Source organism: Ictidomys tridecemlineatus, chromosome 9 (assembly GCF_052094955.1).
Source record: "Ictidomys tridecemlineatus isolate mIctTri1 chromosome 9, mIctTri1.hap1, whole genome shotgun sequence".
Classification (NCBI taxonomy): domain Eukaryota; kingdom Metazoa; phylum Chordata; class Mammalia; order Rodentia; family Sciuridae; genus Ictidomys; species Ictidomys tridecemlineatus.
Window position 1 is genome coordinate 99,488,570 of NC_135485.1, and position 24,437 is coordinate 99,513,006.

Here is a 24,437-nt window from a genome sequence, read left to right on the forward strand (position 1 = left end):
AAAACACTTAATCATCTCCATAGATGCATAAAAAGCCTTTGATGAAATTCAGCACCTATTTATGATGAAAACACCGAAGAAATTAGGAATACAAAGAACTAAACTTATCAGTCACAAAGGCTTACAAGAAAACCCAAAGTCAATGTCATGGAGAATGGGGAAAAACTGAAAGAATTTTTTTTTTAATCAGGAACATGACAAGCATTTCCACTCTCACCACTCCTATTTAATATAGTATCAGACATTCTAGGCAGAGCAATTGGGAAGAAAAGGAAATATAATATGAATAAAAATAGTAGAGGAAAAAGTCAAATTATCACTCTTTACAGATTATATGATCCTACACTAAAGTAATTGAAAAAGCTAAATTAAAAGACTAGTAGAGCTAATAAACAAATTCAACAAAATGTTCGGGTTATAAAGTCAATATACAACATCAACTGCTTTCCTGTATACCAAAAATGAATCTGCCGAGAAAGAAATTTTTTAAAATCTTATTCACAATAGTTTCAAAAAAATAAAATAAAATACGTCTGAATAAATCTAACCAAGGAGGTGAAAGACCTCTACAATGAAAACTATAGAATGCTGAAGAAAGAATTTGAAGAAGACAAAAGAAGATGAAAAGACCTCCCATATTCTTGGATAAGCAGAATTAGTATTGTTAAAATGACCCTTCTACCAAAAGTAATGTACAATTCAATTCAATCTCCGTTGAAGTACCAATTGATATCCTTCACAAAACTAGAAAAAAATAGTCCTAAATTCATTTGGAAAAATGAAATACCCAGAATACCCAAGTAAATTCTAAGCCAATTAGGTAATGCTGGAGGTATCACAATAACTGACTTCAAATCATGCTATAGAGCTATAGAACAAAAGCCACATGGTACTGGCATAAAAATTATGCATAGACCAACAGTAAATAGTAGAAGACACAGAGACAAACATATAGATGCAGTCATCTGATCCTTGACAAAGATGCCAAAAACACACATTGGAGAAAGCAGAGTCTTTTTAATGAATGGTGCTGGGAAAACTGGTTATCCAAATATAGAAGAATGATTCTAGACCCTTACTTCTCACCCTGCACAAAAGTCAACTCAAAATCAAAGACCTCAGAATTTAACAGATACTCTGCAACTCCTAGGTCAACACTTCAACACGTAGGCATGGCAATGACTTTCTCAATAGGATCCCTAAAACTGAGGAAATAATGCCAGGATTAATAAATGGAATGACATCAAATTAAAAACCTTCTCTGCAGCAAAGGAAACAATTAGGAATTTGAAGAGAGAACCTACAGAATGGGAGAAAATCTTTGCTAGCTGCTCTTCTGAGAGGGAATTAATATCCAGAATATACAAGGATCTCAAAAAAAAAACTTACCATCAAAAAAAAAATAAGTCTATTAAAAAATGGGAAAAAGAACTAAAGAGATGATTTTCAAAAGAATAAGTACCAACAGACAATATATGAAAAAAATGTCCAGTAGTCTAAGTGATTAAGGAAATGAAAATCAAACTACATTGAGATTTGATCTCCTACCCGTCAGAATGGCAGTCATACAAATTATAATAGATTCTGGGGATGATGTAGAGAAAAACGAACACTCTTACACTGTTGCTGGGATTATAAATTAATACAACCCCAGAAATCAATGTGGATGTTCCTTAAAAGACTAGACATAGAACCACCTTGTGACACAGCTATACTACTCCTAAAGAATTAAAGGCATCTTCTTATAGTGATGCATGCATATCCATGTTTATAGCAGCACAATTCACAATAGCCAAACTATGGACCCAGCCTAGGTGTTCATTAAGGAATGAATGGATAAAAAACAGTATATATACACAAGAAAGTTTTATTCAGCCATAAAGAAAAATGAATGTCATTTCACATCATCTGCAGAAGAGTGGATGGAACTTGAGAACATTATGTTAAATGAAATAAGTCAAACTCAGAAGGCCAAGGATCATGTTTTCTCTCATGTGTGGAAGCTAGAGAGGAAAAGGAAAAAGAGAGGTGAAAGGGGAATCTCATGAAAATCAAGGGGAGATCAATATATTTGAAGATAGATACCTGGGAGAGGTTGGAAGAGAGAGAACAGGAAATACCTGGGTATGATATTGGCCAAATTATATGGTCATATTGTGTTCTTGAATGAGTATGTAACAACAAATCCCACCATCATGTTCAACCATAATGCATCAATCTTAAAAATAAAATTTAAAAAAAGGAAAAGAAATTGAGATGCCCAAAGACATCCTCAGAGATTCTGATGAATCAGTGTGCAGGGGATCACAGGAAGATGCAATAGAAGTTCCTTAAATGATTCTGATGGACAGTCAGAGAACTATAAGTTCACATATTGTGCTGTGTCATTTTCATATGAAGCATAATACATTAATATTTACTATGTGTAAACTGACATAATTTGACTTGATTTAAATCATAAGCATTTTTTTTCTAGTAATCTGTATTGTCATTAGTAATAATCTTCCCTTTACTGTCCATAAATGTATCTATAAAACAGTAATATTTACCTTGGTCAATTTCCAAATATTTGCATTCACATGTTTCACATAAGCTTGAAAGAAAATGTTTTTCCCTACTACCTTTTCTAATTTTTGTTATGATTTCTTTATTGAAATTTTCTTTATTTAATATATAAAATGAAAATGCCTTGCTCATTTATTGTAAAATTTGTGAATTAGAATTCTAGCATAAATTATCTAAAGCTACCTCTAGTTTTTTAAACACTATGCTTGTTTAAAAATAAATTTATAAACAATTAGTTGTATTTAGCATAGATGTTAGCCTGCTGTAACCAAAACACTGCAATCGGAAAGCCCTTATGGTAGAAGTTCATTTCACTTTCACATAACAATTTGGGCAAAAGAAGTCTAAGCTTGCTTGCTAATTCCCTGAGATATGTCACCTAGGGTCTTTTGTCTTATTCTCACCAGCACTTGGCTTTTCTCCCACATGCATGTTCCAAGAAAGGTCATGACCATAACCACATTCCAGCTGGTGATAAAAGAGCAAAGGCAAAGGACAGCACCTCTTCTCTTTAAGGGCAAGACCTACAAGTTGTGTGCACATCACTTTATTCACATCTCATTGCCCAGAGGGCAGTTATGTGGGCACAGCTACAAGAAAATGAGTCTGAATAATGTATCCTTTAGCTGAACAGACTTGCACTCAGCCAGAAACTCCATTGTTAAGAAAAAAGACAAGAATGGATGCTATTGGGCAAGTACTGGTCTTACGCTACCATCCATCAAGGGCAGGATACTCAAACTATGGATAAGGAAAATTAATATGTTCTTTCATAGGATCATATATTAAAAATAAATATTTGCTTTTGGTAAGATATTACAATCATATTAAGTATATTTGCTTTTATTCAAATAGAAACATACCATATTATTACTAGGTATAAGCATTTTGATATGTGTGTGTGTGTGTGTGTGTGTGTGTGTATTACAGTCGCAGCTCTCAAGGAGTTTATAATACATGTTCACATAGGCTGGGGTGCAGGAAACAAATCCAGTATTTATCTAATTAAGCCAGAAGGATAAATAAAGTGAATGCCATTAGAAATGTGTGAATGCTGTGAAGGGTAACTAAAAAAAAATCAGTTTGCATTTAGTTGCATGATTCAGTAAAGAACAAAATAATACTTGAAGAGTAGGTTGTAGATATTAAGGTAGAGATGGAGGAGGAAGCAAAAAAATGTACCTGTACATAAAGATGAGATACCGCTTTGAAATAATTTGACAAACAATGAATAACTCCACTTAATTGTCTCAGAAGTCAAAACAACAAAAAAAAGAAGCCTAAATTTCTGGCTCCTAGACATAATATGGAAAGTCTTAACTCTGAGAGCCTTAGAATTCACTCTTAAGGTAATCAGGGATTAACAGGAGATTCTAAAAATGAGGGTTAGACTATAAACCATTTATAAAAGGAAAACTATCTTAACTCTGTGTTTCCACTTCCTAAAATACATAGTCATATACTTGTTATATGTAACATTTGTTAATCAATGAATGGGTGACCAGACAAGTACATCAGGAAAAACTGAGTAGTGCTTTGGTTTTTTTATAAACCATTTATAAAAGGAAAACTATCTTAACTCTGTGTTTCCACTTCCTAAAATACATGGTCATATACTTGTTATATGTAACATTTGTTAAGCAATGAGTGGGTGACCAGACAAGTACATCAGGAAAAACTGAGTAGTGCTTTGGGTTAATTGGAAGGTAATTATCATACCACTTGCATAATTATGATTACTATTATAGTGTGCTAGTAGCATTTAATCAGAACTCCACTCTGTCCTCTCTGTGTCCAACAATTTACTATGCTATCTCAACTAATGTTCATATCAACTCTCTGAGATTAAATATAACTTTAAACCCATGTAATAGAAAAGGGAACTGGAATTCAGTGTGTTATTTATCTGGTCATAAAGCTTATAAGTGTGCTAAAGACTAAATCTAAACCCAGGTCACTGACCTCCATTCTCCATACACTTAATTGCTTATGTTCTGTTCCATGCTTCTCTGAGAGGATTTATCTGTCTCTCTTCAAAATGAAGAGTTCAAGTAGTGCAAAATCAGTCTTCTCAGTAAAGCAAGCATTAAGTCATAGACTAAGAGTGGGGGAAATAGAAGAGGAATTAAATTTATAGAGAAAGGAGAAGGTTTTAAATGTCCCGATTTGATTCTGTGAGGCTTCAACAAGAGCAAATTAAAATATTGCTGTACATTTGACCTAAACAATATAAAAAGCGTTGAATCTTAACAAGCATTCACAAGTCATTTACACCAATAAAGCAAAAACTGATTTGCCTATGGAACACCAAAGTATCTGATGTCAGATAAGAAACTATAAACATTTTGCATACATATGGCATTTTAAATAAATTCTTTCTGTTTAGGCAGAAATAAAAGCACTGTGAAAATGTACTGAAACTAGCCTATTAGTTTGCACAATTGACTTTTCAAACAACCTGCACTTTTGTACATTATGTATATGCACACCAAAATTTTCATGTATTCACAGGAGCTTGTGACTCTTTTTTTTTTAATTTTTATTTTATTTTTTATTTTTTTATTTTTTTTTTGTTATTTTTTTTTATTGGTTGTTCAAAACATTACAAAGCTCTTGATATATCATAATACCCAGGGGAGTATTTTTCTTGTACAGTAGGCCTTGTGCAATTATCTAAAAATATTATAGAATTATTTCCTTCTTATTTTACAATGAAAATATTGATAAATGTGAAAATATAAAGCATGTTTTCTCTGAAGAATGTGGAAAACCATAGAATAAATGGTGCAGTTACTTCAATAATAGCAACAAAAACTTGCAGAGGAAAAAATTAAACACAAAAGAATCTATGCATTAAAAAGGACTTAGAAGAACTTTCAATCAAAATGCAATGTGTGGACCTGGTTTCCAAAATTTATTCTACTGCTATAGGAAAGAGGAAAGAAGGACAGAAGAATAAAGAACATTTTCTAAACAGACAATGACTCAATGAACCATAAATGAATATGGTCAAAAAATTAATAGTAAAATTTAGGATTTTATCAAGTTAAAATACATTTTAGCTATGTGGGATCAAACTCCTTTATACGTGCAAATTTTTTATTCATTTTTTTCACTTAGTTTAGTCATATTTTTGTTTATACTTAATTTTACTGTAATTAAATGGATGGAACCATTGCATTGCCAATAATTGGAATAAGGATGAAATGTTACTTCAGGTCTCCAAGGCCCACGATCTAAGAATGTAATTTTGCCATTGTTACCCAAAGAACTGATGATAGTCATGAATATTTGCTGCCATTCATCTCCTGTCCTGAAAAATATTCATTTATGGCCTACAGAGCACAAAATGTTCCCTGCAGTTTAAGTAAATATTTGTATAATATAAAATAAAGTCACCAAAATATATACAGCATAAAATCATCTAACATGGAAACAAAAAATCCAAAGAATCACTATACTTTCTTTTTATTGGTGTCATGTATATTCAGCCACATAAAATATAAGACACACATATATCAAATGTATTATATATAAAACTCATCTGGTTCAATACACTTTAGTAAGCCCTACAGTAAACACAAGTACTGAATTTTCAACAATTCACTTTACAAACCATACGAAATGGCATATTTGATATTGAAAATCTGAAATGGAAGTACTAAGTAAGTCACTTTCCAAAGGTAAAATAATGCATCTTATGAATTATTCTGCAAATGAATTTGCAAAATAGTTGTGTTACTCAGCAATTTCTACAATTATCTTAAAATTGCTATTATCTTCAATTTTTCAAGATATTTCCCCTTCTGACAATATTGTGTGTATGTATATGTTTGTGTGTGTGTATATATATATATATATATATATATATATATATATATATATATATATGGTTTTAGAATCATTAAAGTTAAGTTTCCATCAACTGTGAGACAAGCTGGAACCAACTGATAGGGATGCACAAGGCTGTCAACCCAAATCCTTTCCTCAAAGAATGGTAAATAATTTTTATGTGTAGGGGAACATACTGGGAACCAAAAAAAAAACAGATTATAGTTTAAGTTCAAATTGCACTCTTACTTCTGAAAGAAAAAATTCTACATATTTCAAATATACTGTATATTAAATAATAGAAATAATGACTCTAATAAGACACCATACTTCACCACACAAGGTGGCTGGGAGGATTAAATCAGATAATTTATTCAAGGAAATTGGCATAGTGTTCAACACAGAACATGTTAAAAATGTTAGTTATATAAAGAATATTTTAAAAGAGATAGTCCTTATGTTTGAAAGAAAGACAAAAGAAGAAAATAGTTGGGTAGTTACAGAGGTACCATTTTTTGTAGGAATTTGTGGGTCCCCCCATTTCAGAGTTTCAAACAGCTACTGCATTCCATGCTATAGTACAGTTTGTCCCTGTGGGGTTACATTTACACTGGTGACCAATAGACCTGACCATCATTAAGGAGCCAATGGACCATGGTCACTATAGAAGGCTGATTGTGAGGGGCTTGGCATAGATGGATGGAAATAGATGAACCCATATCTTAGTTCTGTCATTGACTTATGTGATCCATGCAAATATAATTTTTGATATTCTTAGAAATCCCTCTACAGGCATTGTGTTCACTGTATCAATATTACATGGGGTTAAAAATGGTGTCAGAGAGATAAATGAATTTGTCATTGGATCACTGTCATTATTATGAGAAACAATGCTAAACCAAGAATTTCCTTCAGGAGATCAAAAGTTGAGTCAGTCTTTTATGAATGCTTTTATTGGTGCATTACAGTTATACATAATAGTGGATCTCATTTTGATATACAACATAGTTTCCTCCATTTCAATCTCTAGTACCTTTCTCTCCCTTTCCTTCCTCCTGACCTTTTTCTGTCTTCATTTTCCATGCATTTATTTATTTTAATTGGTGCGTTAGAATTATATATAAAATTGAAATGCATTGTGATATATATATATATATATATATATACACACACACACACACACACATGAACATGGTATAATTTGGTTAACTTCCTTCCCCTGTTCTCCTTTTCCTCCCTTCTCTCTTGCCCTTGGTCCCCACCTCTCTCTATTGATTTTCCCAAGTCTGTCTTTTTTGATAGAAGTTTCAACTTAATGGAGCATAATAATCTAGCTCCTGTCTATGTAACTAACTAGTTACGATGAGTCTTTAAATTTTATTTGAATTCTGTCATAGCTTGTAAAACAACCAAAAAAAAATGAAATGTTTCACATCTAGAGTGTTCAGGAGTGATCATCCAGAGAGATGGCGAGATAGTTTTGGACTTGCAGATGCAGTTTTTAAGAAAGAATTTGTGGCATAATGAGATAAATCATTACTTAACATGATCAGTAGCTGTCCAAAGTATTAGAGCTGGTCGTGTAAAATCTGGCCAGGTCCAAGAGCAAATAAGGGTCTATAAAATTCCCAAGTGAAGAATAAAAAGCCACTACCAGGCTGAGATGGTAGAGCACTCACCTAGCATCTATGAGTCACTGGGTTCAATCTTCAGCACCACAAAAGATAAATAAATAAAATAAAGGTGTTTTGTCCATCAACAACTAAAAACAATTTGTTTTTAAAGAAAAGCAAGTGCTTTTAAGATACTGCTAAAGTTGAAAGCATCTGGTCATAATGATTTGTAAAATTCTAACATTTTTATGGATTCAAGGTGGTAGTGGTAAATGGAAGCAGAAAAATTAATAATATTAATACTATTCATAGTCTAGTTGGTGCAAAATAAGCTCTTTACATGTTTCCTCATTTAAACCTCATGGTTATCCTATGTTGATTATTAATATTTTGATATCCATCTTTCAGAAGAGGAAAGAAGAGTTCAGAGAAGTCAAATGGCTCACAATTACACATCTGCTAAGTGGCTAATCCACAGCAAATATTCATACTGTCTATGACTTTGTCACAAGCAGAAATCACACATCTTTTCATGTCAAATTTAATTATTGTGGATATTACAAAACATTGTTTTATTCATCATTATTTTAAATGATAATTATTGTTTCCGCCACTACATGCTGTTAGCAATTTATAAAGAGGCATAAACATTACTATGTAGTAAAGCCATTCTTTACTACTTTAGCAACTGACTTTCAATACAGTTTGTCTCATTTGTAATCCAAAGTATTTTATTCAATGTATTTAAAAATGTTGTTCCCAGGAATAATACTTCAGTTTCCCAGCCTGCCAAAAAGGGTCTGTAGCACAGGGGAAAGAATCTCTAATACAAAACATTGAATATGACAGAAAGATGATTTTCTTCAGAAGATATAAAAAAACATTTCCTTTCATAAGCAGTAATATGAACAGTAATAAAAATATAAAGTACAGCAAAACTAAACAGAAGAAGGCAAAGCTCCCGGACTCCAGGGAGCCAGAACAGAGCCCTATGTAAGGCAGTAACGAGGACTAGAGATCATTTGAATAGGAGGGATATTTGGTAGGTCTCTGATAAAGTAATCAAAAAAGGGCAGGGAAGAACAGGATCAGGCATAGGTCATAGGAAAGGGAAAATGTCTATCTTAGTGTGATTTTTTTTTAACATCATCTCTGTGTCCATAAAGCTTGACTTTTTGTGATGGTGTTATTTATGTTTGAACAATAGTCACCATAAAAGTTTCAGGCTGCCCTTAAGGAAAATTGAAAATAAAAGGTTATACTGCTCAGAAAAGACAGTAACTTGTTCAAAAAATCTGAGATGGAAATTTTTTAAAAGAATGTCACCAATCACATGCTCTCTAGACATCCAGTGGTTTGTCCTCTCTAATCCTTGCTTTTGTAAGTCCAGATTCTTGGGAATAACAATATAACTAATCGAATTACAGGCATTGCATATGGGACCAATGTGACTAATTACTTTATTAAGAATACTTGAATATTACTTAAGTCTTAATGGATACTAAAAGAGAGTTCCTAGGATGCCACTAATTTTATTTTAATTAAGTACATTAGTATTTGCTATTTTTCCTAGGGTAAAAGGAATCTCAAAAGGCACTATTATTTCAGAAACATAAGTTTAATAATGAAGAGCATTTATAAACTACGCATCAAAGAGCAGGTACAAGGTTCATTCTTTTAAGTTCCTATGGTTAGGTACAAAATATGAATGAATCAATCAACTTCTACAGCCAAATGTCCTTCCAAAGTAATTGAGTCCTAAATACCAAACCAAAATAGTTTGCCATAGACTCAGTGAAAATGTTCTGTTCTAAAGAAAGTTCTAATATTAAATTTAATAAAGTTTTAAAATGTCAAGTTGTTTTAATTCCAAGTTTATCTCCTAGAATGTAATGTGTTAAAGATTCAATATCATGAGCACATTCCTTTCCTGATTTTTGGATTTTAGCAATAAGAACTTCACAAAACAAAAACAAAACTATTCTATAGCTTGTCCCCCTTAGAAGTTCTAATAAAATTTCTGAATTAAGAACTTATAGAAAGGTATTTTAAAATCAAAGTAATAATAAACTTAGACTCATAGTCTCCAAATACAGCAGTTTCTTATGATATCAGAGAATTCTATGTTAGAATATATCTTTTAAGCTAGAAAAGTCATAGGCTAAATATAAAATCTAAAAAATAAACAGCAATACATTGGTTAAGCATTCATCTGCTTAATCAAAGATATTATTCAATAAATGTTCAACTTTCTTGTTTGAATACAAAGAAGTTATATATCTATTTGTTTAACATGAATTAATAAATTGATATTTAAATATCTTAGTTATCTAAAATAATTATTACACCATAAATACAATGGGTCATCACTTTGTAACACAATGCAAATATAGTTAACAATTAAAAATTTTAAATTTGTAGGCATTCAGGTATATATGGTTTAGCTTTACTAAAAATTATTCACAATTAGGCCCATGTAAATATACCCAACTAAATAGAAAGCCAAAATCTGAAATTATGCCTCCAAATAATTTCTATTACATGTTATTTACTTAATTTAGTACTGAAATGATTCACTCATTTCCAATTCACTCATTTCCTGAAATTTATTTTTCCATTTTGAGTCCTTAGAAGCATACAAATGTCCAGAATTATCTGCACCTTTCTGAAACTCCTAAAGAAATCAGGAATGTTTTCTCCAATATTTAGTTATTTCTCTTGAAATTATATTTGTGGACACAATAATTGTTTTGATAATAAAGATATTTAAAAAGCTCAACAAGATAAGCACAAAAAAAAAACCCTCCAAATAATCCGATCAATAAATGGGCCAAGGACCTGAACAGACACTTCTCAGAGAAGGATATACAATCAATCAACAAATATACAAAAAAATGCTCATCATCTCTAGCAATCAGAGAAATGTAAATCAAAACTACTCTAAGATACCATCTCATTCCAGTAAGAATGGCAGCCATTATGAAGACAAACAACAAGTGTTGACCAGGATGCAGGGAAAAAGGTATGCTCATACACTGCTGGTGGGACTGCAAATTAGTGCAGCTCATTTGGAAAGCAGTATGGAGAGTCCTTGGAAAGCTGGGAATAGAACCACCATTTGACCCAGCCATTCCTCTTCTCAGACAATACCCAAAGGACCTAGAAACAGCATACTACATGGACACAGCCACATCAATGTTTATAGCAGCACAATTCACGATAGCTAAACTGTGGAGCCAACCTAGATGTTCTTCAGTGGATGAATGGATAAAAAAAAAATGTGGCATTTATACACAATGGAATATTACTCAGCAATAAAAAGGAATAAGATCATGGCATTTGCAGGGAAATGGATGGCATTAGAGAAAATAATGCTAAGTGAAGTTAGCCAATACCAAAAATAATAAATGCCAAATGTTTTCTCTGACTCAAAGTGGGGTATGGAGGGAGAGCATGGGAGGAAGATTACCTCTAGATAGGGAATAGGGATGGGAGGGTAACAGAGGGGGAAAGGGAATAGCAAGGATGGTGGAAGGAGAAGGTCATCATTATACAAAATACATGTATGAAGATTTGAATTTGGTGTCAACATACCTTATATACAAACAGAGATATGATAAATTGTGTTATAAAGGTGTAGTAAGAATTGTAATGCAAAAAAAACCAATAAGAGAGCTCATGTATAATGGCATAATTTGGCGTGAACATACTTTATATACAGAGTTATGAAAAATTGTGCTGTGAATGGATAATAAAGTAATGCATTCCACTATTGTCATGTATGAAATAAATAAATTATATAAATAAATAAAAAGATATTCAAATATTGATTTATTAATTCAAATATATTAAACACATAGGTATATAGCTCAAACAAATTAGATGCTTCTTGAATTTTTTCAGGCCTTTGATTAATTTTCTGAGTTCTGAAAAAGTTAGTTTTGACAAGCCTCACCACTGTAATATTTTCTTTTACTGAGAAGCAAATTTTCAGAAGTTCTTTCTCTAATTTTCAGAAAGTTCTTCTATACTTGATGTTTTTTAGTAGGATTTTTAAGTCTCAGTTTTTTTTTATTTTCACTACTAGTAAAAAACATGTAATTGAGTTTTAAATATTAATTACATATTGTTTCCCTGAAATCTTATTAATCTAGTAGCTTTTCTTTATTATTAAATTTTTTTGCAGAGAACATCATGGGTGATTTTTGCTTTCCCAAAAGCCTTTTATTTATTTTCTTTGCTTTAATGTACAGATCTGAATCTCCAATATAGTGATGAATCAAAATAGGGAAGGTATATACATTTCCCTTAATTCTGTTTCTAAGGGAACAGCATTTAGGATTTTACCATTAAGTATGACTCATGACAAATGTTTTCATATGCTGAATGTTTTTGTAGATGCCCTATATCAAGTTGGGAAAGTGGCTGAGATTTTTTTTTAAAGAAATATCTGTAGGATGTTGTCAAGTATATTTTATGTTTTAATTTAATTGGAAGTATGTTTTATTCTTCTTTAGTTTACATATCAATTATACTTATTGATTTTTGAGTACTGACCCAACCTTAACTCCTGTGATATTTCCCAATTGGTCACTGATGTTTTAACACCTTTTGATGTGTTGTTGAATTATATTTGTTCAAATTTTGCTAGAAGATATCTACTTTCTTGAAAATTATTTGTTCATAGCCTATTTTTTATAACCTCATTGTGAATCTTTGTTGTCAGAGTAATGAGACATTATAGAATGAGTTGCAGTGTTTTATCTTTTCTCCAGTATTCTAAAATTATTTGCATAAACAAAGTGATATTTACTTCTAATATGTTTAGGAATTCATAAGTAAATCCTTTTGAGCCTAGAGTTTTTCTTTCGCAAAATATTTAAACTACAAATTTATTTAATAGATGTAGTACTCTTTCAGTTATCCATTTTACTTTCTGTGATCTTATTAGTTTGGATTCTTTAAAGAATTTGTTTACTTCATTTAAGTGATAGAATTTTTGACAAAGTTTTTCATAATATTTACTTAATATAGTTTTTAATATCTATATAACTTATAGAAGTGAAATGCTCTAATTTTCAACATCTTTACTATAATATCTATGAAATGTAGTTTACTATCAAAAATAGTTTACCCACATCACTTCTCTGATTATAATCTGCCCTAGGGACATGCCCTCAAATCTATAGCTCCAATTTTGAAGACTCTTCTTTCCTTGTTTCCTGTATTCAAAAACATACACCTAGGAATACACCTAGATTTCCAATAAAGAGCTCAAACCCAATTCTCCTGAAATATATCTGTCTAACTCCTTCAAATCCATTTCCCTTAGTGTTGCCTCATACCCGAATGAAAACTTGATTGTTTTGATTGTTATGACTCAACCCTTGAAGTCATACTTACTTTATTTATTTATCACAGTTTATATGCAAATAAGGGATTCTGTTCTACCTGAGGTGTGTGAAGTTAACCACTTCTCACCACTTCTACTTCTACCATGGTCAAAGCACTATGATATTTCACTTTAATTGTTACAAAAACCTTCTGGGTACTCATCTTGATCTCATTCTACAGGTCACTATTAACACAGCTGCCAAAGTGGCTCTGAAATATGGCAGATGATGTAATTCCCTTGTTTCAATCTTTTATCCAGCCAAATTCTAGGCAATGGGCAATAAATTAAATTTAAATCTTAACATTCTTCATAATAAAAATATATATTGTGGCTATAGAAATCAAAGATTCTGGCAAATTCTAGATGGAATAAAAGGTTAAGCTTTTATAAAATAAAATATGAATCAGACAAAAGTAGGAAAAACAATTAAATCATGAATCATATGCATATATTCTTAGTTCTTTGTTATACCTGTGTCTTTTTCCTAAAAGATGCAATTCTCCAAGACAACACATATTCACAGGTGAGCAAAAAATGATCAAAGGTAGACACAGAGGTATCTTACAAATGGCATATTGACTGTATAACATAAAGATGTACATATTTTTAAAATAACTGGATCATAAACTTGTCTTTAAATTCTGAAAATAAGTGGAAATAAAATAGTTGATCAATCACACAACTCAAAAAGTTCAAAAGACAAAAGATGAAGAGAAAGAAGAGAGAAGGCACAGGAAAAAAATTAAAGGAATGAGGATGAAATTTTTCTGAACTTAATGAAAAACATTGTCTACCATCCAAGAAAGTCAGTGAACTCCAGGTAGAATAAACAAAGGTATGCCCCTCTACAACAGATTACAGTCAAAATGTTCAAGCCCAAATTTAAAAAGATAATCTTAAAAGCAGTTAAAGAAGATTATCAGTCATAAACAAGGAAATCTCAATAAGATTTATAGCTGATTACTCATCAAAATCATGAAGGCCACTGGACAGTGAGACAATATATTCAAGATGCTGAAAGAAGGTAAGACATTTATACAAAGAAAAACAAATTTGAACATATATTTATTATATATAACATTTATATGTTTAAAAATATATTTAATATATTATAGGTGTACAGATCATACAAGCAGCAATCATAATAAAACTGAAGCAATTATACAACTAGAAGACAAAGTAGTCTTTAAAGCAAAAAAAGTTACTATAATTAAAAGGAAATTTTCATATCAATAAAAGCTTTAATTCATCAGAACAATATCAAAATTATAAACTTACATGCAACTAAAAGAGAATAACTTTTTATAAAGTTTTACAGAAACCTACAACTGAATCAGAAATAGAAAATTCAAAGCTCAAAATTGGATTAATATTCTTATGCCAATACCCCATATTCAATAATAAATAGAGCAAGCAGAATATGGATCAACAAGAAAACAGAAGATTGGAAGGGAATGTAAACTAAATAGACTTACAAGATATATGTAAAAAAATTCACTAAATAATAACTGATTATAATTCTTCCTAATATACAGGGAACATTTTATAGTACAGACCATATCTAAGATAGGTCATTAGATAAGCCTCGCTGAACTTAAAAGGATTAAAATGAAACTAAACATATGCTCTAAATCACAATACTATAAAATTTAAAATTAATAACCAAAAGGAATTTAGAAAGTTCAGAAACATGTGGAGACTAAATAACAAAATCCTAAATAACTAATGGTTCAAATAACAAATCATAACAGAAATTAGAAAATATTTTGTGATGAATTAAAATGAAAATGCAATGACTCGAATTTAATGATGTGCCTAAGCAGTTCATTGAGGGAAACTTGGAGCTATAAGTGTGTGTATATATAAAGACAGAAGAAAGATCCAAAATCAATAACCTAAACTTACACCTTAAGACAGACAGTAGAAAAGAAGAGGGGGAAAAAAATCCTAAAACATGTAAAGGAAGGAAATAATAAAAATAAGGGAATAATAAACCAAAACATTTTTAAAAAACAATGTAGCAAAAAATTAGTTATTTTTAAAAATTCAACAAAATTGATGATCTTTTAGGTAGATTGATAAAGGAGAAAGAAAAAGCCAAATAACTACAGTCATAAATGAAAGAGGAGGCAGGACTACTGCCTTACAAAAATAGAAAGAAACACAAGGGGAAATTATGAAAATATATTTACTGATAAACTTAAGTTACTTAAAAGAAATGGGCAACGTTCTCATAAGAAATAAACTGCTGAAACAGACTCCAGAAGAATTTTAGTATCTGAAAAGAATGGTACAAATAAAGAAACTGAATTTTAAAATCATCTCATAGAGTTTAAGCCTAGAGCCCATGACTTCAGTGGTGAATTCCAACAAATACCTAAGACATAAAGCCAATTACTAACAAACTCTTCCACGAAATAGAAGAGGACTGACTGTGTCAGTTAGCTTTTCATCACTGTGACAAACATATGAGAAAAAACAATTAGAGGAAGAAGCATTTATTTTGGATCAGCATTTCAAAGGTTTCAGTCCATGGTCAGCTGGCTTCATATCTCTGGGCAGGAGGTAAAGCAGAGCATCATGGCAGAAGGGTATGACAGAGAAAGCAGAGAAAGGGAAAAGGTATGAGACAAGAAATTCTTTTCCATGGCAGGCCCCCAGTGACCTAATTCCTCCAACCATACCCCACCACCACCACCACCTATAGTTTCTATCTCCTCTAGTCCACATAGCCATCAATAGATGACTCCTCTGATTAAATCAGAACCCTCAGGATCCAATCACATCTCCAAAGCCTCACCTCTGAACACTGCTGCATTGGGAATCAAAGCACAATCTATTGTATGGGGGTCATTCTGTATTCAAACCATAACTCCAACCAAACTATTCTATGAGGTCATTACTACCCCAGTGTCAAAATCAGACAAACATATATCAGAAAACAAAATCACTACAGAACAATCTCTATTATGATTATAGGTACAAAAAAATCTTCAACAAAATACAATCAAAATCCAGCAACACAGGAAAGGAATTATAAATCACGACTAGTTAAATTTATCACAGAAATAGAAAGTTGGTTTGACATATATTTTAGTCAACTTTTTTTTTTGCTGCTGTGAATGAAAGATCTGGACCAGAACAATTGTGGAGGAGGAAAAGTTTATTTGGGGACTCAGAGTTTCAGAGGTCTCAGTCCATAGACAGCTGGCGCCATTCCTCAGGACTGAGTGAGGCAGAACATGGAGGTAGAAGAGCTTGGTGGAGGGAAGCGGCGCACATGATGATCAGGAAGCAGAGAAAGAGTTCTCCTTACCATGAAAAATTATAAACTCCAAAGGCATACCCACAATCTCCCATCTCCACTAGCCACACCCTACCTGCCTTCACTCACCACCAAGTTAATCCAATCAGGGATTGGTCCACTGATTGGTTTAAGACTCATAACCCAATCATTTCTCCTCTAAACCCTCTTATGTTGTTTCACACATGAAATTTGGGGGGAAATCTCACATCTAAACTATGAAACAACACCATATAAAAATTAATTAATGTAGTACCATTATACTATTATAATGGTATTGCATTAATTGTATAATATATAATGGATATTATTAGTTATATTAATCTCATTAAAATAAATATTATATTAATATATTATATATTATTAACATATATAATATACAATTAATGTAATACCATATATACCATTAGTATATATGTGAGAAATTCCAGTCATATTAGTAGATACGGAAAAAGTGTTTGAAAACAGTCCTTTTTATGATTAAAGCACTAATAATCTTAGAATATAAGGGAACTCCCTCAACTTGACAAAAAGCATCTGTAACAACCCCAAGCTAATATCTTAGTGTTGAAAGGGACAATACTATTTCCCCAAGATCAGGGGAAAAATATGGATGCATGTTCTTCACACTTCTGTTCAAAGTTTACCAAATACATTCCAGGTGAAAAGACATCTAATTGTAATTGTTTTCTCACACTTTACCATTTTGAGGTGTATTCAACACATACAAACACACATATACACACACACACATACATACACACATTGTAAATGCCAGTATTGGCAGGAAGTATAATCTCCTTCTACCTGAAGTCATCTCTTTATGGAAATTCAAAAATCTCAATGAGCACATACATATGTACAAATTTTAATACAGAAAGAGTTTGGTGGTGAGAACCCACACTGTAAAGCTAAATTATTTATATTTAAATTGGGGCTTTATAACAGGATGCATTATATACTTAGGTATTCAAACTTACTACACCTGTTTTTTACTTCTTCAAAGAATTCCTAAAAACAAACAATTTAGTTCATATAAGTATTTAAAACAGTGCCTGGAACATAGTGAATGTTCTAAAGTAAGCTATTATTTTTGTTATATCTCCAGCAAAATGTATCATAAAATTTTAAAGGTCCTATGTATTGAAGTTTGTTGCTGGCCTTGCAATTTTACTTTGGAAAATTAGAGAGGAGACAGTTAATACAGACATGCTCTTTTTTCTGTATAGGTTACTTAACCCAAGTCCAGCCAGCTGGTGGCAGGTGCTATCTTCCTCCAGCAGCCCTTTAATAAACTTGGCTCACCAATGTCATGAAAATCAAGCAGTCTATCCCTTTATCACTAGGTTCTAGTATGAAATAAACGTTACATTTTTAATTTCTAGCTGTCATCAACATGCTATGAGTAGTTTTTACTCAGTTCTGGGTGTAGTCATGCTAAAATCATCTAGGGCTCCCTGAGAGAAAACAATAGCTACTGTTATCAGGTTGTTGATGCCCTAATTCCCACAAAATTAATAGGTTAGGTTGCATGCCAAAGGAGAATTAGGAATGTAGATAGAATTAAAGAGTCAATCAGAGGTCCTTAAAATGAAGCAATCATCCTGGATTATATGGATGGGCTCATTGTAATCACAGAAGTTGACCTGTGGAAGAGACAGCCAAAAGAATCAGATGCTACTTTGAAGATAAGAAGAATGTAGTTATGAACCTAGGATTGTGGAATGAAGTTGCAAAAGTCAAGGAAATAAATTTTCCTTTAGAACTTCTGGAAGGAACTTAGCCCTCTTCTCACCTTCATTTGAGACTCATTTTGGAGTTTGGACTTCCAGAGATATAAAGATAAATTTTTGTGTTTTAAACCACTCCTTATAGTAGTTTGTTACCATAGCAACAGGTAACTCATATGGGCTCTCAGTGTGACACATTTTTGTTGATAAGATTCTGGACTTTCACAAACAATATCATAATACATGTAGTTCCTGAGTAGTTTAATCACGAACTTAATAGGTTTTTCACTTAACAGATTTGAAAAATCCCTTCTTTACTAAGTATTTATTGAGATAATTTCACATGATATATGCATATTAGTATTTCATATGGGAGGATCTTAGCTACTTACTAGTTTCTTAGGCATTTCACAATGCATTATTATTATAAATACTGTTAAAATGAAGATTCTTACATGTTAATTATTGTATGGGAATTCTGCTAGTACCATTATAAAAGTCTCCTAAAATAGGAGTAGTCAAATACAAAAAAAAATCTGCCTTTTAAAGCTCATATGTTGTCTTTATTAACATTACCAGTCAGAAGTTACCAATATTCATTCAGATTTTATTATAGTTTTTTTTCTTTATTTATTCTTTTGCCAATTGTTTAAGTGGTAAGTAATGGTCTATTGATATTTTATTCTACATTCATTTTATTATTAGTGATAGTATCTCAATACAAAAAGAAAATTATGATTATAGTCACTAAGAGGTTTTCTTACTTTTCCAAAACACAAAATGGTCACTATCATATATTTATGCTGCATTCATAGTTATATCTATGTTCATGTTGAAAGAATTAATGAGAATTCTCTATCTCCCTCCTCAGAGTTTATTATCTCACTGTAAAGCATAAAACCAGCTATCATTGAATGAACACCTGCATCCTACATTCTCCTAGGTGCTAAAAGGGATCTTACACTTTTCACATTGAAATCTTATAGCAATCAAGTTTATGGAGGAGTTTATATAAGTTTTTATAATTGAAAAATTATAGAACTTCAGAGAACTTAAATATAAGACTATTTGACTGATGTATGCAGCACCGTAATAAGAACTGAAAACACTTTAATGGCTAAAATACCTGTAATTAAATTTTAATGTCATATAAAAAGTACTGGATGGTGGTATGGGGGAATGTTATAGATTTTTATTTAAGCTTATTTAACTAATATTTTAGCTTTTCTGAATTCTATGTCATTATCTAAGTCACTTTTTCTCCAAAGACTCATTTAAAAAAAAGAGGCTAAAAATGTCCACATTATGATTTTGCATATACATTTCTAAGACAATGCTATGTTCCTATTCATTCCATGAACAGTAAGCTATAGAAGAGCAGGTATCACACCTGTGCAGCTAAAGATTTTATCTACTGTGTGAAAGACATTGCCTGTCAGATAGTAAACCCTCTAAATATTTGTTCCAATTTCTGATGCTATTACTCATATTAGAGTACTCCCATAATTGTCCATTAAAATCTTGTATGTGTGCTTTCATTTTACCTCTCATATCATTCAATTTAATCTTAATAGATAGAAATATTTTCTAGCCTCAATGATGACTCATAACTGAGAGAACAAGTTGCTGAAATTGTGTACTAATATGTGATTCATGATGGTCTGTGTTGTATCCACTTTTCAAAAATATTTTTATTTATCTTGATTGTTTCAAAAATGTCATAAAGTTCCCTGTGTGTGGCTATTTGACCTAGTAAGAAAATATGGTTTCATTTAAAATAATAAAAATAAATGTCACTTGTTATAATGAATCATAAGTCAATAGGCATCTTTTAAAAAAATTTTTGACTCATTTCCTCTTAAATTTATTTAGCTGAAAATATAAAGTAGTGAATCAAAAATATTTGGAAATGCTTTCATTCATATTATCCACTGTAAAGTTTAAAATGTCCCAAGTCTTCTTTCAAGCATAAGTTTGTCTATGTGACATAGTTTTGCACAAGGAAGAATTCTAGTGGGAAGGCTAATGTTTTTCTGATTAAAATCCAGAGATACTACAGAAAGTGCCCTAGAATTTTTTGTCACCTTTTCCCTTTGTGAACAAGAAAAAGAAGTCTGTAGTTATAATCGTCAGAACCACACAAGAAAGGCAGAACATGAAAATAGAAATGTTCTTGGTCTTCAAATGAAATTATCAAGCAGAGGTCAACATTAACAAGTGTCTGCTTCTAAGGTTCTTCAATGTAAAAAAAAAAATAAGAGGAACTATGATTTTAGAGCTTTCTGATACTCAAAGCCATATTCCTTACTGACAAAGATGATCTTCCTGACAAGTACAAGTTCAAAAGTACTGTTTATTTGGGGGATCACCATAATATTTCAAGTTTTTAGACTTTTGGGAATTATTTTTAATATGAAAATGAAAAAAAGAAATAGCTAGTGGTCCAACAGAATGCGTTTAAATGTAGATAATATTGGACAATCAATATAATATATATATATCACATTATTTTAATAAAATTATATAACTAGCAATTTTTTTAAACTTCAATAGACTGAGGTAAGACTTAGTTCTTTTGAGCTCTCATTCTCATTTCACTTTATCCATTTCTCAAGTATGTCAGTTTTTCACATATTATCTCACCTTATTTTTAAAAAATCTTTGAGCAGCTGGGGATGCAGCTTAGTGCTGGCACACTTGCCCACCATGCCCAAAGCCCTGCGTTCAATCCTCAGCACCAGAAAAGAAAAAAAAAAAAAAAGTCCTGTGAGAAAAAATATTTTTGTTCCATTTTTCTAACACATGAAGTACTATAGCAGACTGTAGTTCAAGTTAGCCAACTTAAAAATAAATTGCTCCTACCTTTCTAAATCTATGGAAATAAAATTATAGAAATACAAATTAGGAATAAAATCCTTACATTGAAAACACTGGATTCCTTAATTAATAAGAAAATATCTAGAATAGCAAAAGTGACAGAAATAGGTCAAATGATAAGGCCCTTGGAGACCTGCTGAGAGGTTCTCAGTTGGGCCTTAACTGTTGTATTAGAGATCAGGAAAGAGAAATGAAGATTGGAGAGGGGAAACTTGTTAAATGACATGAGATAACGCTAACAGTCTATAATGCCATCTCTTTCATAATGGCAAAATAATGAAGACATGAAATACATGAGGAAAAATAAAAATAAGACACATATGACCTGTCCTGAAACATTCAGATACTCAGTGTCGAACAAAATAAATGAAAAAAATCCTCAGGCATACTTAAAACCTAGCCACAGTCTATCAAAACTGGTCAGAATGGAAATGTTTTAGTTGCTTAAAAAGAGATGGAACGAGGTACTTCCAAAAAGAGAAAAATAAGAATGAATTTGGATTTTTCACTCATTTACCATATACCAGAAAACAACTGAGCAGTGTCTCCAGCTCTGAAAAAATAATGATTTGTGTAATTGTATGTATGGGAAATTATCCACTGATAAAACATGGGCAGTATCTATTTCTGTTTCTTCAACTCTGGAGACAGTTGTTTGCCCTATAACCTCACTCAGTTCTCTGAAATACCTAAAAAGCAGTGCACTTTTCAGTTTGTTCAGATTTTTTTTTTTCTTGTTGGGAAAAAGTTTAAAATAGCTTCCAAACTTCCTTCACATGACAGCCCGAAAAATCTGGACTCTCCAATGTGCTTTTTGAAGATCTTTCCAGCCCAACAAGTTAATAAACTAAAATTGAAGAAAGCACAGGACCTGGAAACCAATGTGCCCAATATAAGAGAGCAAAGTAGGGTGATCCCAAAAGAGCAAACAACTGATCAGCAGATACTTAGTCCAAACTGCATTAATACACTGCAGGGCAGGGACTCTAGGAAGAAACAGGTCTTCAATAGAATAATGGAGACAGAATGAGCATGTGAATATAAAAATAAGCTAGCTTCAATTAGTTGGGGGGTGGGGACTGGATAGGTAACAGACACACCAGGAAAAATAGTATAAATGCAAAAAGAAAAATCTAGTTAAAATGTAAAGGGGAGCACAATAAAAATATATACTACCAACAAAACCACAGGCCAAAAATTCCTACATATTTGGACATTTAAAATATAAAATAAATCAAAACAGAAATTATAGCATGCTTAGAAATAACTGATAAAGTGAAAACTGCATATAAAAACCTGATATGTAGGTGTGTAAAGAGAAAAGGTTTTGCCTTTATTACATTAATGCAAAAACAAAACAATTGAATAATGTTGAGATCGTTAGAATGTCCCCCTAAAGATGTCAGCACCCTAATTCCTGGAATCTTTGACTATTATATGACACTGTGCAAGGGGTTTTGCTAGTTTAATTAAAGTTACAGATCTTAAAATAGATTATCATGGATTATCCAGGCAAGATGAATCTAATTACCTGAGCCCTTAATAGCAGAGAAACTTCCTCTGGCTAGAAGCAAAAGATAATGACAGAAGGGAAAAATCAAAGAGATTCACTCTGAGAAGGACACAGTGCACCACTACTGATTTGAAGATAACTTGACAAGGAATGTAAGTGACCTTTAAGCTGAGAGATGTTCTGAGGTTCAGTCACAAAGTAAATGGGGACCTAAGCCCCTGACCACAGAGAATTAAATTCATCCAGTGAACTTTCCTTCGTTTGATAAACGAAGAAATAATTTTAAAAACTGAACCTTGTACTTGCTGTTGAAACAATACAATTTTTCCCATTACAATCTAGCAGGTTTGCTCTCTCGATTTCCTGTTGCTACTAGAACAAAGTGTCACAAAATTGTCAGTTTAAAACTGGATAAATTTACTCTCTTATTATTCTAGAGGCCAGAAGAGTCTTACCAGGATAAAGTCAGGGTGTCAGCAGAACTATTTTCCTCCAGAGCCTCTAGGAGAGAACCTGTTTCTTTTTGACTTTTCCAGCTGCTAGAAGACATCTACATTCCTTGGCAACTTGTCTCCTTTCTCCATCTCCAAAGCACCTATCTCCAGAGTTGCCACATCTCTTTCCTCTGCCTTTGACCTGCTTGCTTCTTTCCCTCTTAATAAGGACCCATGTGAGTAGATTGGGCCCCAACTGGGTAATTCAGAATAATCTCCCGTGACAAGATATTAATGAAATAATAAATTCAATGAAAATAATAAATTCAATCTCATGCAACTCGGATTAGGATCAAATGAGCTAGAAGATGTGCATGTGAAAACAGAATATATACTGCAATGTATTAAATAAAAAACCTCTCTTGATAATGGTATGGCATTCTTTTTTCCATATATTTTTATTGGTACATTATAGTTGAACTATAATGATGGGATTTGTTGTACATATGTGTACGCACACTCAATATAACAATATAATTTGGTCTGTATCTTTCCCCAGTATTTCCCTTTTTCCTCTCCCTGGTCCCTCTACTGATCGCCCTTCAGTTTTCATGAGATTCCCCCAAACTTTCTTTTCCTTTTTCTTTCCAAATCCCACATATGAGAGAAAAAAATGTGACCCTTGACCTATTGAGTTTGGCTTATTTCACTTAACATAATGTTCTTAGATTCCATCCATTTACCTGCAAATGACATAATTTCATTTTTCTTTATGTCTGAATAAAACTTCTTTGTGTTTATATATCATATTTTCTTTATTCATTCATCTGTTGATGGAGACCTAGACTGGTTTCACAGTTTGGCTATTATGAATTGTGCTGCTGTAAACATGGGCATTCATGTATCCCTATAGCATGATGATTTTAATTCTTTAGAATAAATAATACTAAGGAGTGGTATAGCTGTGTCCAATGGCAATTCTATTCTGAGTCTTTTGAGGAAACGTTATACTGACTTCCATAGTGGTTGTACTAATTTAAAATCCCACCAACAGGGTAAAAGTGTTCCTTTTTTTCCACATATTCTCCAGTATTTATTATTGTTTGTATTATTGAGACTGCCATTCTGACTGCAGTAAGATGGAATCTCAGTGTGGTTTTGAGTTTCATTTCCTT